At 41.7% G+C, this 15,944-nt stretch overlaps 1 protein-coding gene across 16 annotated transcripts in view; it reads left to right on the top strand.

The window, feature by feature from the left end:
* The window catches only part of GNG12 (G protein subunit gamma 12), a 74,335-nt gene that overhangs the window by 15,737 nt on the left and 42,654 nt on the right, over positions 1-15,944 (top strand). For 6 of the 16 annotated variants that reach the window (XM_075936212.2, XM_075936208.2, XM_075936211.2 and 3 more), the window contains one exon: positions 2,285-2,342. The gene's annotated coding sequence lies outside the window, so the exon portion shown is untranslated. Of the gene's footprint in view, positions 1-2,284; positions 2,343-5,013; positions 5,144-5,916; positions 6,003-15,944 lie in introns of all 16 variants that reach the window. The other 10 variants (XM_075936210.2, XM_075936209.2, XM_075936207.2 and 7 more) reach the window with 2 other exon arrangements.

Genomic DNA, 15,944 nt, shown 5'->3' with positions numbered 1-15,944 from the left:
CTAGACGCTCTATGTCGACAGAAGTTTTGTCGACAGTATCTGTCGACAAAACTTCCGTCGACAAAACCCTGTAGTCTAGACGTACCCATACTGTCTGGACAGGTGACAATGCCTGCTCCATGGAACAAACAATCCCCTGCTTGTAGCAATGCTGAGCTACTGGAGCTGACCAGTGTTTGGGGCAAGGGGGATGTGCAGGGATGCAGGATGCCTCATGATTTCCCCTCTCCTTTGCTTCTTACAAGAGCTGTACTGTGGGATAGTTGCCTTCAGGTGTTGCTTGCATCTGGGAGGGAAGTGCTGCAAAAGTAGACATTCTGAACTTGTGACCATAAGTGACCACACTTTTCTTTTACTGGTTCCTTATCGCCGGTGAAACTGACTGTGCAAAAACTCTGAAAGTGTAGACATAGCCTAATATAGATGCAGTGTATACCCACAGAAGGACTATTTCTACCTGTTCAGGTACACCACTGCTTCAAACAATGTTTGGTACCTTGACAGATGCACTCTGCTGTCAGCATAGCTGTATCAACACTGCATGTTCTGTCAGCATAGCTGTCAGACAGTGGTCTGGTTTTTTTTTTTTTTTTTACAACCCTGACTGATGTAATGATGCCAATATAACTTTTAAAAGTAAACCAAGCTCTAGTTTACTTTTCAAAGAGGCTTGGGTTTGGATCATTTTTCAGAATTATAGAAGTAGGGATTTTAAATGGGGTTTAATCAGCTAATTGACTAGTTGATGGGATTTCCATCAACCCTGCTGTGGCTCTGCCTTTTAAATGTTTTAAGAACAGCCAGGCTGGAGCGCAGCAGGGGGGACTGGACAAAGCCAGGAATCAACTGTCCAGGCTGGCTCCTGGTCCCCCCTGGTGTGCTTGTGCTTTTTAAATGTATTAAGAGCCACCCAGTCTCCCACTATACCTCTGTTCCTCCCCACCCCCCGATATGATGTTGGGGAAAGGGGACTGGCTTTTAAACCAGCTCCCCCCAGCACCGGCTGATGCTCCGCCCCTTGCTTCCTCTCTCTGATTGAGGCAACTAGTTGAATTGGATACTCAACTAGTCGCTTATATCCCTATATAAAAGTACAGGCAGTCCCCGGGTTACGTACAAGATAGGGACTGTAGGTTTGTTCTTAAGTTGAATTTGTATGTAAGTCGGAACTGGTACATATTGTAGGGGAAACTCTAGCCAAACATTTCTCCAGAGCTCAGTTTTATTCTCTCACACCTCACTTCCCTCAGTCCTTTATTCTCAAGCTGAGGTGTCTGCTGAGAAAAGCCACTCCGCGTCTCCCTGGTCTGCTGGGAGGGGCGCTAGCTTCGCGTCTCCCTGGTCTGCTGGGGGGAAGCAGCTAGTGCGGGGTTGCCTCACCCCGTTTGTAAGTAGGGATCCGATGTAAGTTGGATCCATGTAACCCGGGGACTGCCTGTACTACAGGTTAAACCTCTCTAATCTGGTACACTCTGCTCCAGCAACATCCGTGGTCCAGCATGATTTTAGTTAGCCAGATGTACACTTATCATGGTGTGTGGTCAGGTTCCCTATGATCTCATAAAGCTTTTAGCCACCAGTCCTGGCTCTTAGTGTCCTTTGCTATTATTTAGCTCTAATTTACCTCTAAATTTCTGAGACCAATAAGCAGTGTAAGTGTTAGTAATTCTGCTGGACAATATTGACCTCCCAAGTTTTGGCAAATTCTCTGGTTTGGTACTGGTCCTGAGGGTACTGGACTAGAGAGGTTCAACCTGCATTATTGTTTATGATTGCTTTGTTGCCTATGTGCTATGCATTTCCTAAACACAAGTTACCATTCCTGCCCCAGAGAGCTCTCAGCTGAAAAAAGACAAGAAAAGTATGAAGAGTTGGGAGATGGATAAATCGTACAAAGGATTATTTGTTAAATAGATAGTAGGTATGCTCACTGGCCCTCTATCTAACCTTTTTCTGTTGGCTAGATAAATATGTTCTGGTTTCCTGTAGACATAACAGTAGAAGTTGGTCTGGAGAAATGATGTAAAACAATTCCTCTTTGCTTCTTCTTTGGGAGTTTCCTGATTTTCATCCATCTTTGGAAGAACTTCCTTTGAGCTGGCCATAGCCACACTGAGTTTATGCTTTGGCGGGGGTATACAGTATTTCGTATAGTATTTTTCCTGTGTATAAGGAAATTTTCACATTTTTGTAATCTTTGCAATAAAAATGTCAGTGATAAATTCTAATCCTTGGCTTTTGTATACTATGTATAAATCTGTATTTTACTTTTACTGTGTTACAGATTCCTACACTAATTAAACCTGAACAAGCTGTGACAAGTGGAAAGACAGCTTGCCCAGGTAAGTTTTCAGAACACCACCCTTTTTGATTGCAAAATATAAAATGGCATGATCTTCAATTTCTCAAACTAAGGTGCCTTTATTTTATTCTGGAGTAAAATAAGTAGTCAGCATTTATAGTTGGCTCTAAATTTAAACATTCTTATTGCTCAGGAATAGTTTGTATATCCCAGTGTTTCTCAACCTTTTTTGTTATAAAGTACCCCTTTTTAAAAAAATAATAATAAGTACCCCCAGTACCTACAGTTTTCAGACACACAATTTTTTTCTACCATTGCAACACATTTGTTTGGACAACTTAATTGTAGCCGTGTAGGCGATGACATTTTTGGGTGTAAAAAGTACAAAAATAATAAAACGCTGTAAAACTTAAAATAAAAATTCAGTTTTCTCCAAATTTTAGTTGTGTTGATGTATCCACCAGACTTCTCGAGTACCCCTAAGGGTACTTGTACCAATGGTTGAGAAACACTGGTATATCCTACTTAATTGGGAGACAATAGTAGTGACCGAATCTCTTTTTATTATGAAGAACCTACTAAACAAATGAACTGCACTGGATGTTCATTCTTTCATCATATTTTCTCTGCTTTTAACTATATTTTCTTATGCTCCTTTCTCACCTGTCTTTTCCCTTGCTTTAACCTTTTTAATCTTCCTTCCTGCCTTAGTTATTCCCTCATGTCTCCCTCCTGCAAAACATCCTCTCTCACTTCCAGTCTCAATCCTTTTCTTCACGTTTGCTTTGCCACCATCATCCCTAATACCAAACAATAGTCCAGTACTTACAAGCTGCAGGGGAGGTGAACAGAAGCATGGATGCTACTTCCAAATATAGGTTAGTAACTGCTTGCATATGGTAGCATGGCAGCCAAACTGCCTGTAAACTTGCCACTTTCAGCAGTGTGCTCAGACTCTGTTTAATTCTGACTGTACAGCCCTGTCTGTGCTGTGGAAAGTTTTTAAGACATTGTCCACAATAATTAATACTTGTTTAGATCCACTAGTGTTGGCATATTGGGAGACTTAGTATATATGGGCTGCTGGCATCTTCAACTAAATGTCATAACTCTTCTCCGAGCAGCTTTAATCAACACTATGTATAATAATAATAATAATTAATAAAGTATAACAACAAGTGTCAACAATGATGGGAAACTATAAGAAGATTGCCATAGATTAGGCAGGAGCCTGTGTGAGGAAGAGCTGGCTAATTGGGCTACTCTTGTGAGATGTAATTGAATGAGTATATGATCACTTGGTAAATCTGTGCTTGGTTCCTGAGGTGTGTACATACTTCCCAGCTCACTTGCTATCCATTCTAAAAGTTCAGTTATCTGGTGGCTCCTTCGGGTGTCCAGTCCACTGGGGTTTACAGAAATCAGGACAAAGCAATGTCTTCCGTAAAACCAATGGGGATTTTATTAGTGTTCAGGAGTACTTGGCTTCACTATTTTAATTATAAAACCCTGAAACTGTGGTATTAATCACGCACATATATAGGGTGGAGTGTAATTGTGGTGGACAAGAATAAGCTTGTTAGATTACCCGGCGGGGTGGAGTGGGGGGAAAAGGGAGTGGAGTGGTTAGGCAGAAGTTGGCAAGTGATTTTTAGGGACATTTATATTCAGGTTACTATCTCGTGTGAAATCAAGCACTCAGATAATAAAGTGATGGAGGCCATATAAAAAATAATAGAGTAAGCATTATGGGCCACACCTCCAAAACCAACAGTGGTGGCTGTTCTGGAGGTGCAGATGCGGGAGAGAGAGAAAGAAGTGGGTGAGCACATGCAGTAGCAGGCATGTCAGACATCTGATAAATACCATTTTAACTTGCATAAAAATGTAGTGATCTGGAATGTGCGTCATTTTTTTGTGTGATGCTCCAATGCATGAATTTCAGAAAACAATGTCTTTACTCTCTACCATTTTTAATGGTAATTTTTTAGCATCATCTGTTGCTTTGGATGGATTTTTTCTCCCAAGCAGACAAATGATGTTCCTTCTGGTTTGCACATTCAGCCATAGGTGCTGACTCCAGAGGTGCTGTAGGCAAAAAAAAAAAAAAAAAAAAAAAAAATTGTGGGTGCTCAGCAACCCTGTAAATCAGATCCTTCCCCGCATCAGCACTTCTCATCAACTGGCGATCAGCAGTTCCGTAGCATGCAGGAGGTGCTGTCAGGATGGGGGAGGAGTGGGAGCAGGAAGAGGCGGGGTTAGAGGCAGAATGAGGTGGGAAGAGGCAGAGTGAAATTGGAAAGAGGCGGAATGAGAGCAAACAAAGGCTGGAAGTGGTGGAAGTTTGGAGGAAGGAATGGATGGAAAAGGAGCATGGGACCGGGGGGAGGAGGGCGGGTCGAGCACTCCATAGAATTGCAGAGTGTCAGCACATTTACATTCAGTTTATTGGTAGTCAGTTGGGGGTGACTACTTGACTTGTCTGCTAAAATAAATTGATTTTGTTTAACAGTATTGAAATACAACACTTCTTCCTATATGGGTTTCTTTTTCTTGTTACGGAACCAATAAAATCATCAAAATAATAGTTTTGATAAATTCATAAAACTTCAAGTTTGCATTTATGAAGTGCCTTCCAAACAAGGATTTTGAGTACCGTACAAAATAGCCTCCCATCAACCCTTCAAGAGGCTGTTATCCCTGTTTTACAGCTTAAAGAATTTGCCCAAGGTAACACACACACACTGGGGGGAGGAGGATCTGGAAACAACAAAATGCAGATTTCCTGACTTCTAGTCTGGTGTGTTAACCACAGGACTATCTCTGCACTACATGCATAAAGTAAGTTAATTTTGATAGAGAAGATGATTTCTTTATAAATTAACAATGTGTTTATAGGTATTCTTAGGTGATTGGAAAACTTTCTAGTTGTAGATTAGTCTAACAGTGCCATCTGGCGGGTAATTTATATGTAGCTTAAAAAAAGACTTAGAGGAGTATGATTTATTCTTATAAATTACATTTTGTTGATAATACCCAAATAAGATAATTTTGCATGGTTTCAAAGTAACCTAGGTCCATGGATCAACTTTTGACTTAGATACTTTTATTTACTGTAATGGTCTGGGAGTTTTGGGAATGTGATCAGTAAAAGAGGAAGAAAAAAAAAGACATAATTTTCTTCACTATTTGCACCACCACCAATGAGGACTTTCTACAACCTCTCTGTCCCCCAAAGTAAACAGGATTAGGAAGGCGCTAGATGGCTCAATGCCACCTTAAATATTCCCGTCTACTTGGCTGTATATTTTGACACAGCACAGAATCTCACTCTTAAGATTCACTGAGCTAGGAGCTGTACATTAATATAATGTATGTGGTTGAATGCATTCTGTTTTTTTCATCCTTGTTTTTTTTTTTTTTTTAGCATCATGTCCTTATTTTTCAATGAGGACAAAGCTTTTAAGGTTTCTTCCGAACACACAGTTTTTCTATTACAGTAATCTCTTGAATGTAACTCAAAAAGATAAAATAATGGACTATAAATTCTAGAGACTATATCAGTTTTGTTAATAGTCTAATACTATATCTCTGATTTCTTTTCTGTCCACTAGGTGTCACTCGTGTTCTAATATTAGGAAGACAATGAAACCCCTTGAATTGACAAGAAATTGAAAGAAGTAGAAGCCTATTAAATTAAGTATGTCTTATGAGTTTCTGTGTCTGCATTTGTAAGTAGAAATGAGACTAGCTAGATGACAGTTGAGCAAGCCTGAATCTGATGTTCAACTTTGAAATTTTGGGGTTTATTTGAGAGGTTTCAAGACATTGGTTAGCTGGGGAGTTGTCCTCATCAAATGTGCATAGCCTGGTAAGACCTGTTGTGCCGGTAACAGTAACTATGGTTAACAGTGTCACACCAGGTATCCAGTGATGCTGACTGGAACAAGGAGGGCATAAGGGGTAACTGCCTTAGGGTCCAGCAATTTTTAAAAGGTCCTGAGGCCCTAAGGCTCTTGGCCACTGCTACTATGGCAGCAGCAGGAGCCCTGGGCCCTTTAAATTGCCATCAGAACCCTGGGCAGCACTGAAGTTGGGGGAGATTATCCTCATCTCCACTCCTTGTGCCCGAGGCCCCACCTCTTCTGGGCATCGAGCCATCCCGCCCCCTTCATCTTGCCTAGGGGCATGGCAAGTCTGTCAGCCATCCTGCAGTCATCATTCAGTTGCCAGATCTGACTCAATCCTCTGAATCCATGAATCTCTGGAGTGGTCCCATGGTGGTACCAGGTGGGATCAAGATAGAGTGACCAGATAGCAAGTGTGAAAAATTTGGATGGGCTTGGGGAGTAATAGGCTCCTATATAGAACCTATATAAAACCCCAAATATTTGAATTCGTATTTGGCCCACTGTATTATGATGCATTTGGTTTGATATTTTTACTGCAGTCACACACAGAGGATTTTTCACTTTTTGTATCAAGTAACCTTATCTTCCATTACTTGTTTAGATGCAGTTCAGTGTGGGGTTGCTAGGTGTCCGGTATTGAACCAGACAGTCCGGTATTTTCACTTCCTGTCTCGTAAAAAAAAATTCAGAAAATATTGGACACCTAAAATGTCCGGTACTTTCTGATTTTTTTTTTTCCTGGCCAGGAGGCGAAAATCCCAGGCTGTCCGGCTCAATATGGAGGCAGCCTGGCAACCCTAGGGCTTACTGCGGAGCTGTCCGGTCCAGCATAGGGAGGCAAGATGGCAGGTGGCCACCAGCAGCCTGTTAGGGCCAAAAAGCCTCACCACACAGTTTTTAAAGAATTTTTTTTGTTTGTTTGGGGTTTTTTTGACATCTGCCAACCCTGCTCCAAAGGAGCTGGCATGTAATTGTAATGGGAACCGATAAGCTGATGCTTATTGGTTAACCATTTAAACGGTTACACTTTTACATCCCTAGATGAGTCCAGACATTTTGCCAGTCCCTGGCCAGATCCAGATATATGAGATCTTCATGAGGTGTCCATTATGATTTTCATTATTTTGTGGGCTTTTAAGATTTGTCATCCATAACCTTCTGGATGGGGAGTTCTGAATAGTCTTTGGTGGGTTTTAGTTCTCATGTTGTGGCAATATCTTATGTGATAGCTGGATGTTCAATGTTTGCTAATACAGAAAGCCACGGTAGAGGTGTTGATTTTAATGATCCCATATTGATTTGCATGGTCTGATTCAGCTGCCTATCCACAAGTTGGGAATGGCAGCTTCTTATTTACATTGGTGCACAGTACTCTGCAACTCTGCTAAAACCAGCTTGTTCCTGCTAACTTCTAAATAATGTTGATGTAAGTCTTCACTCCAGAGGCTACTTTCTTGAAATAGTCAAGAAAGGTCAATGTGCAAATAGGAATTTTCCTGAGATATGTAGGTTTGAGGTATTAACACAGTTTTACCACAAAACTCAACAGTTAGGCTATGTCTACACTCGCGCGGCTTCTTGCACAAGTACGGCCGTTCTTGCGCAAGAATCTACAGAGCGTCCACACTGCCTGCCCGCTCTTGTGCAAGGAAATTTACAGTACGGCGTGGTAAGAGAGGGCTCCTTGCACAAGAGTTACGCTCTTTTTTATCAGGTGTAAGCCCTCTTGCGTAGGAGCTCTTGCACAAGAGGGCAGTGTAGACGCTCGGCAGGGATTTCTTGCACAAGAAAGCCCTTTGGCTAAAATGGCCATCAGAGGTTTCTTGTGCAAGAGAGCGTCCACACTGCCATGGGAGCTCTTGTGCAAAAGCACATCGCGCACATGGCAGTGTGGACGTTTTCTTGCGCAAGACGCCTTGCACAAGAACCCTTGTGCAAGATGTTCTTGCTCAAAAAGCTGCCAGTGTAGACATAACCTTAGTGTTTTGTTGCATTGTATTATCAAGGGGGAAAATAGAGACTGCTGAGATGCTTGGATTTGATCTCATTTGCCAGTTTTGGAAGTACTCCTCTATGATCTTAAGGTCAGATGTAAAGGTCACTTGATGTTCTTTAACTCATGGGCCTGAGTTGTGAGTGCCAAATCATCACCATATGCAAATTTCTGAGCTGCTGTTTCAAGTATAGCACTCATGTACACATTTTAAGAGTGTTGGAGCATGAACAGAGTCTTTCTCTAGCCCAGTGTTTCTCAACTGTGCTCCGCGGAGTCCCAGGGCTCCACGAGATATCTCCAAGGGCTCCGCGAGGTTGACAAACTGGAAACATGGATAGGTACAACTAGGGCTCGCCGAACTGCTGCGAGCCCCACTCGCCAGCCGTGTTGTCCGGCGATCTGCGCATGCACAGGTCGTTCTGCACATGGGCAGATCACCCAAACCCAGCTCTTCTGGGTTGCAGTCTACTCGCCACAGGTGAGTAGATTGCATTATTTGTCGAGCCCTGGGTACAACACATATAATCAGTGGACCGCTGGGGCTCCGCATAAATTTTTACGCATGTAAAGGGCTCCGGAGCCCAAAAAGTTTGAGAACCACTGCTCTAGCCCAATATTAAAAGTGTGTGGCTAGCTGGTTTGACCTCTTTAGGTATAAGCTCATCCTTCAACTGCTAAACTTGGTGTTGCAGCAGTTTGTGAATCTGCACAGAAGGGATCTCTTTGTTCAGCTTCAGTAGCAGACCATCCTTCCAGATTGTGTCACATGCTTCTGACAGAACAATGAAAGTGATATCAGTTTTGAATTTTCATTGGAATCCTGTCTGCATGTCTGTAGTGAGATCCAGGACCTAGTTGCAGCAATTTCTGGGTGGTCAAAAATCAGTTTGCTGCTTGGCAAGGCTGGCATACACAGTAGGTCAAGTTCGTTTTAGAATTGTATGCTCCATCACTAGGAGTACTTGTGCATAAAGTTAGCTACATGCATTTTTTTTTCAGTCTTGGGGCCTGCAAACTCAGGGCCTATGACCTCATCTGGCAAGGATTAACCCTGGTTTTATGTATTGCATAGCACTGAGCACAGTGTTGGTGCTGAACAAATAACAGACCCATTCAGTGTTTGGGACTGTCAGGGCTGTCCCCACTCTGGCACTCTGAGTGCAGAAGGTGAGGGCCTGCAAAAGACCTTAAATACCTTGCCTCTATAGGCTCTGCTTACCAAAAAAAAAAAAAAAAAAAGCCAACCTTCCCCAGAGTTACAGGTGCACTGGCTCTGGAAGATAGGCTGCCACCATCAAGTGATTTAAAAGAACCCTGAAAAACCTGGAAGGAACATTTGAATTCCTTCTCCAGGGATACTCCATGCTTTTCTACCACAAGAGAGCTTGAAAAAAGAAGCAAAGAAAAACACAGAAAACAACTTGTGTCTTTGATAGCTGACCTCTCAGGCTAGGCAGGCACAGACACAGACCTGTTACCTTCCAGGACACAAGAATCATTCACCTCTGTAAAAAAGATTACTTTATTAACACAAAACAAAAAGAGATCCTTAATAAAGCATACTTAGTTGCTAAGTGTTACATAGCAACTGACAAAAACAATTAAAAAACAGAGAACATAGTATCTCTAGGTACAGCTTTAATATCGTGAATTGGGAAAGAAGGAGAGCACATGGATTTTACACAGAGAAGCTGAACCAAACAACCAAAACAAAGAAAAATACCATGATCACAACTAAACATACATTCTTCTTTCTACTCACGATCCGTGCTGGTCTGTACTTCAAGGCCCAGTTTACTCCCATGCCCAATATTCCTTGTAGATATGGTAATTATGACGACTGCATGTTGCTCCCTCCAGCCCTTAACTTAGAACTCACACAAAAGAAGCAGCATCTAGATATCTACATACAATTCAAATTTCAACAGTCTTTTCCATTGGCTTTCTGCCACCACCACTCACTAGGTACCTGAGTTTAACCCGTTAGTCACTAGGTGCTGGCCTAGGGATATGAATGACTCGTCGACTATCCAAATGCTTATTGGATAGGCGACATACTAGTCGATTAATCATTAGTCTATCAGAAAGAGGCAGAAATGAGGAGTGGGGAGAAAAAGGAGAGGGGGCTTCAAAGTGGCAGCGCCATGTGGAGCCCAGGGCTGCTTTGAAATGCTGCCTGCAGCCCGGGGCCGGCAGGGGACTGCTTGAGTCCCTCACTGGCCCTGTGCTCCCCGCAGTACTTTCATCTTTGAAGTGTAGCAACAGCCCTGGGAGGTAGAGGTGACCTATCAACTAATCGAGTAGTCAATGCAAATTGCATCAACTATTCGATTAGCCAATTAATCTAAATTTAACATCTCTATGCTGGCCTGCACTCCTCCTATCCATTAGAGAGACCTTTAAGGGAGAATCTGTAGGACTCACTTCAGGAATAGCTTTGCTGGATCACCAGTCTGCCTGAATGGAATCTTATCCATACAGATGTGTTTAGGCTTTGAAAATTCAAGGAATTTAAACATAGTCTTCTAGTTAAATTCCAGTGCAGGAACCAGGCAATTCAGTATGTGGCAATATCAGGAATTCTTGTAAGGTCCTTCAGTCTCAGGTACCTGAAAGTAATCAAACAGGATTGTGAAATTTCATAGTTATAGAAACATTTAAATACTTGTAAACGGCATAGTTTTATAGGCTAATCTGTTTTGTTGGGTGCAGGGTTGCCAGGTGTCTGGTATTGACCCGGACAGTCCGTTATTTTTGCCTCCTGTCTGGTAAAAAAAAAATCAGAAAATACTGGACACCTAAAATGTCTGGTATTTTCTGATGTTTTTTCCCTGCCAGGAGGTGAAAATACCAGACACTTGGCAACCCTACGACACACTCGGCAACCAGGCCCAGCGCCTGCCCCCCCCCCCCCACACCAGGCCCCCCGGACACACCTATTTTTGTGCTCAACAACTACTTTGGTCTCCTCCTTTTTTCCTCAACAGAATTTTTTTCCCATTTTTTTTTGGGGGGGGGAGGGTGTTTGGTATTTTTGGCTAAAACCATCTGGTAACCCTCATTGGGTGCTCAATCACTTTGAAATTCAGGCCATTTATTTTAGGTGCCTAACTATGGACTTTGATGCCTAACATTAAACTCTCTAGTTCACTGTTTCTTAAACTGCGTTCTGTGGCACATCACTGTGCCACAAGGCAGTCGGAGGTGTGCCACAGAGAACAACAGAATTCAAAATGGCCATCCGTTAAAGGGGCAGGTGACTTTTATTGAACAAAAAAAACCTTTCCCCCGACTCTTTTTTTACCTCAATAACTCCCCCCTGAGCCTTTCCCCCTGACTTTTTTTTTTCTCAACAAAAAATCCTTGGTATTTCTCATAAAAAAATATTGTTTGGTGTTTCTTGTTCTTAAACAGTTTAAGAAACACTACTCTAGTTTGAAAATTTTGACTGAGACCAATTTTTTAAATTACACAACTCATTTTAAAACTGAAAACCTGGTGTAGTATCCTAACTAGTATCTTTTCTCCCTCCCCAACAAACCACATATGTTGTAAGCCCTCAAATGCCTACGAAAATAATCAAATCTTAAACTTGAGCTGGTTCAGCCCCCTGAGGTTCAGGTGAAATCCATAGTCCAGGTCCTTTAACAAAAAAAAAAAAAATACTGTCAAAAGCCCTTCCTATTTAAACCAAGGTCTCAGTTCAGGGTGTCTCCAGCAATTGTAATTGGCAGGATCTCAGGAGAAGTAGGTGGCTTTATAACTCAAAACCAACATCTGAAAGGAGCAGATGTATTGTGAAATATAGTTTAAAAAAGTGACACCTCCTTATTCAACAGATCTGCCTTCTCTGTGTATTCAGAAGAAAAACTGATGATTTAAGTCACAAGCTCATTGCTTTTTAGTCCTATTAGCTCTGAAGAGTCAAAGCAGCTAACGAGAGACTGAGCTGGATTCTATTCTTCCTTTTGTATCATCTACCAATTTGTCTATAGATTTCCATTTAAGGGCAGTGGGTCCAAACTCAGAGCGTAATTAGAATATAAGGTCACGCACAGGTATCCCTGAGGGCTTAACTTAAAAATAATTGGGGTAGTGCATATATAATTTGCCATGCAGAACCTTTGTTGCTGATGGTGATAACCACCTGAGCCCAGACTGGGGATCCTGCGGAGCTGGCAGTTTGAAAAAAAATGTTCACTTGTAAAGTGAGCACTTTTAATATGAAATCAGAGACCATAAGCATGGAGTTCTACAGTGCCATTTTTATCGTCAGTTTTCAGATCAGAAATAGAATGTACTTGCTGTCTAAAAAATAATAAAGAACTGATGCAGCAGAGTACTGGTATAATATGCTGCTGATAATACCCTAGGAGGCAGTCTGCTGTGTTCTGATCTGACTATGGTTTCTGAATAGTTGTAAGATACAGCACTATAAAGCATAACTGTAGTCTGATCCTAAGGTGACAAAAGCACAGCAGGTGGCAATGAAATCCACATTCAATAGAAAAGGTATCTGATTGGATATGGAGTTCTAAAGTAGTCATGTTACAGACAAACAGAGAAATGCCGTCAGGTTTGAGCATAATGTCAGGCAACTTCAGATGGGCGTTGCGAGAGTTAATTTAATCATGTTTGCAAAGCACTCTGAAATTCTTGGAACATATTAGTTAAATGCAACGATTATATAAATTAGTAGTAGTATAATAAATTCCAATTCTAAATAGTTGTTGGAAGCACTAAATATTAGAGTCCATGTTGAGGCCCATTTAAAGATTGGATTCTTAAATTCTAACAAAGGTTTGCTTTTATTTGTTTTAATCTCAGTTGTGTGGATGTTGAAAATGTGCAGTAAAGGGTCACCAAATTCATTAAAGAACTGTGGCAAACATTACCTGCATGTTGACTTTTTTCAGGTGAATCACAATGATGCAAGCAAATCACTTGTGGAAAATCCTATTTGAGTGTGGGGAAAATATTGTGAAAAATGATATTTACATTTAGCTGCCTTGATGGTATGATTAGTATTTGTTGATAATGTGAAAATGTCAACATACTGCAAAGCATGTAGCCATATTCAGGCTTAATATTTTTCTATGGAACTGTAAAGAAGCATTTCTGTTTATGCTTTCATTAGCTCAGAATGACTGCAGCAGTGAGCAAATGCCAAATGATCACATCATGCTGAGTAATTTAAGACCTAAAATGGCATATGGATTACCTTATATGGCAAGGCTCAGAGTATGGTTTTAGGGTAGGTTTTTAGTTTAAGTTAAAGGTGATTGTCTAGGTTGTAGTTTCTGTCTGGAAAGTTCAATAAGATACATTAAAGATCCATTAGTAAATTCATCCTGTTTGAGTTATACTAAAGGTTAACATCTTCTCAATAGCAGGGGGGGAATGTATTGTACACATTTTATAAAATGAAGAAGTAATAGAAATATGTATTTTGAGAGAGAATGAAAAATATAGTACATAATACTTCAGAACTGAAGTTGAGAGATCTTAAATCTATATTTCTATGGTAAAACTCCTTTTGAAAGGCTTTTAGTTCAACTATTTAGTTTCTTTGATACCAAAAATGATTTAGCAGAATTGTTTTCTTCATTACAGAAACTTGGCAAGGGATCTCATTTGCCTCATCTGCTTCAACATTTCTCCCTCTGTTGGTGGGGCCTAGAGTATATCAGTCCTACACTGGAGGCTTATTTCTTCATTTTGGTTTATTTTTCAGTATTTACAAGGGGGGCCCAGGGTAGGCCTGAATTTTTTTTTTCTTAAAAAAACAAAACAAGCTCACAAAAAAACAACAGTACCAAAGAAATACATATCTCTGCTAGGGATGTCAATGTGTACTCGACTATACAATTAACCAATAAGCCTAAGCTTTATCAGTTAATCTTGTCGACTACATGCATTCCCCCCCTTGCTACCTCTGTATCAGAGGCAGCAAGGAGGTGGGGAAACAGGAGTCAGTGCTAAGGGAGCTGGCTTAAAAGAGACAGCAGCATGGGTGGGAGGGGAGGCTGCCACGAAGTAGCCTCTGTTTGTGGCAAGTCTGGGCCCACTAAGGGCAGAGGCTGGACAGAGGCTGTTCCGCATCCCATGGAGCAACTTCAGTCTGTAGCGAGCCTTGGCCCGCCATGCCTAAGTTTGGTGTTTTTTCCACTGGAATCCACTGAATCCCGAGGAGCAGCCTCTGTCTGTGGGGAGCTCAGACTCCCAATGGACCGGGGCTGCTGTCTCTATAGCAGGCAGACAGCTGGTCTACACAGGAAGTTGCTTTTTAAACTAGGTCCCTTCATGGACCAGCTCCCCCTGCCACCTTGTGCTGCTACTGAGGCAGCAGTGTGGGATTACAGGGCTCCCCAGGAGTGGGGCCAGGAGTGCACTGGCTGCTGTCCTGTCCCTGGGAACTATCGAATAGTCATGTAACCACTAACATTTCATGCAGTTATGCAACTATTCTATTACCTGATCTCTAGCATCCCTAATCTCTGCTGCTAATATCCACCACTTTCCTTATTTTGCTGGTAACCAATACTTTCCCCCACCAGAAGTTAACTTGGCTATTTCCGTTATAGGCAGAATAACATCCTTCCACCTGGGAGCAGCCTTTTCTCCCTGCTGTTTCTTGTTTTCTCATAGCTGCTTCTCCTCTCTCACCAGAACAGAGCTTTTTACAGGTGTTTCTAATTAACCTGAGGTGACCCCATTTCAAGCTGATAGGGGAAAAAGCCTTCACCATTCTAGGCCTAATACCCCAGACTTCCAAATCTCATAGCTGTCAGTTCTGACTTTTTATTTTGAGATTCCAGAGTTTGGTGTTTTTTCCATTGGGTTTCATTACAGTTTGAACCTCTCTAGTCCAGCACTCTGTAGTCTGGCATGATTTTAGTTAGCTGCATGTCCAACTACCATGGGTATGACCAAGTTTCCTGTGGTCCCATAAAGTTTTCTTACAGCCACCTGTCTTGATGCTCAGTGTTCTGTGCTGTTATTTATCTAATTTACCCCTAAAGGTCCTAAGAGCCCAGTAAGCAATGGAAGTGTTGGTAATTCTGTTAGACAATATTGACCTCCTGTGGTCTGGCAAATTCTCTGGTTCAGCACCTGTCAAGTCCCAAGGGTGCCTGACTAGAGAGGTTCAACCTGTATTATGATAAAGAAAAAAAGTACTTAAATGACTCTTAAGTGTATTGTGTAGTATTTATGATTATTGCAGCTACCACTGAATAGGTATATATTTATAAATGCAATGTAGCATTCATTGAATATGCTCCCCTCCATTAACATGAACAGATGATGCATTTTTGCAGCAGAAGTTGGGGTAGTAGTTCCATCATTTGTTCCCAATGATCCATAAAAGCTGCATTGTCCTGATTCCACAAGACTGAGGCTCAGTTGTTCAGTAGGTATCAACCGGGGGAGCTGCCAGTTGTTCAGAAGGTAGTGAACTGGAGGAGCTGCCACTCTTTGGAGCATGCTCCCTATAGAAGTGCATGGATCTCTGAGCAAAAGTTAATGTAGCCAATGTCACTAACACCTGCTTTATGCTTACCTCTTTCTTAGAGAGGCGGGCAAAAGAGCCAATAGTAGCATGGCCACTGTTGTGCACTGTCATAGTGAGCCTGAAGTACAATAGAAGATTCAGTATAGCATGTGGATACATCTACTTTTGCCCACAGTTCCCTGAGATCTGTACAATTTGAAGGCAGTGTTTCCTCCACCATGC

Source organism: Pelodiscus sinensis, chromosome 9, assembly GCF_052426305.1.
Source record: "Pelodiscus sinensis isolate ZL-2025 chromosome 9, ASM5242630v1, whole genome shotgun sequence".
Taxonomy (NCBI): domain Eukaryota; kingdom Metazoa; phylum Chordata; order Testudines; family Trionychidae; genus Pelodiscus; species Pelodiscus sinensis.
Note: the sequence above shows the minus strand (reverse complement) of the source record. Positions and strands in the feature narration are given on the sequence as shown.